Here is a 1,439-nt window from a genome sequence, read left to right on the forward strand (position 1 = left end):
GGACAGGAGGGCCTGGTCCCCCCCAGCTGTCCCCATCCCCACAGGTGCCTCCCATACCCCCATACCTTGGTGCTCTCTGGGCTCCACCTCCACGAAGGCGCCGTCGCGGCAGGTGCAGGTGTGTCCCCCGGGCCCCAGGCAGGCCAGCTGCTCCTCGTGGCACCCTGGGGGTCCTGCCGGGCCCCCCCCACACGCCAGCGAGCAGGCACCCTGCCGGATGGAGGGACAAGTGGCACCCGCTGCTGCACACCCTGGGCACGTGGAGACACAGGGACGTGGGATCAGAGCCACCTCATGGTCTTGGGGTGGTTTTGGGGATGACCCCATCCTTGTCTCCAAGGGCCTCAGGGAGCCCACGTCCCCTCGCCGGGTGCCTCTGTGGGGACAATGCAGGGGGACCTGGGTGACGGGGGGGGCGGTCTGGGAGGGGTGTGAGGACAGACTGGGACAGACTGGAGTGGGATGATGGGGACTAACCAGGGCACACTGTCCTGCTGGATGCTGGGGGCCAGGCTGCAGCTGGTGCTGGGGACACTGGGGAGCAGCAGCCAGCCTGGACTGGGAGCACTGGGGCCCATGGGGCAGGCTGGACTGGGGGCAGGCTGGACTGGGAGCACTGGGGCCCATGGGGCAGGCTGGACTGGGAGCACTGGTGGTCATGGGGAAGCCTGGACTGGGAGTACTAGGCCAGCCTGAACTGGGGACTCTGGAAGAGTCTGTACAAGGGGCACAGGGTCAGCCAGGACTGGGGACACTGGTGACCATGGGACAGGCTTTACTGGGGATACTGGTGACCATGGGACAGCCTATACTGAAGACACTGGGACAGCCCATACTGGGGAAACCAGTGACCATAACCAAGGCTGTACTGGGGATAGAGGGACAGCCTATACAGGGGACACTGGTCACTATAGCCCAGCCTATACTGGGGATACTGGTGATCTTAGCTCAGCCTATACTGGGGACACTGGTGGCTGGGCTAGGATCACTGGCTGGGCCCCCACACCCTCTCCACCCCCCAGCATCCCCCCCAAGCCACCCTATGGCCACCCCCCCCCACCCTCGGGACTCATCCTGCCCCATCCCCATCCCCGTCCTACCCCAGACAACGCCTCCGGCTCCATCCCCGTCTGCCTCCAGCCACATCGGTCCCTGGCACCAGCTCACCACTGGATTTATACGGAGAGGGGATCAGGATCCGGCCCTGCCACTGCTCGGTTGGGGAGGAAATAATTAGGTGTGGATCAGGCAGAAATTCCGGCTGTGCCGGCGGGAGCTTCTCCTGAGTCAGGGCCCAGCAACGCCCGGTTGGATCCAGCCCCATGGAGGGATTGGGGTGTGGGTTGGGATGGGACGATCCTGCTGGAGACTGGAGGGGGGGGAAGGAGATGGCCAGGGAAGGGGATGAGGGGGGCAGAGGGGATATGGGGATGCAGGGA

This window comes from Haliaeetus leucocephalus, unplaced genomic scaffold, assembly GCF_000737465.1.
Source record: "Haliaeetus leucocephalus isolate CR32 unplaced genomic scaffold, Haliaeetus_leucocephalus-4.0 Scaffold227, whole genome shotgun sequence".
NCBI lineage: Eukaryota > Metazoa > Chordata > Aves > Accipitriformes > Accipitridae > Haliaeetus > Haliaeetus leucocephalus.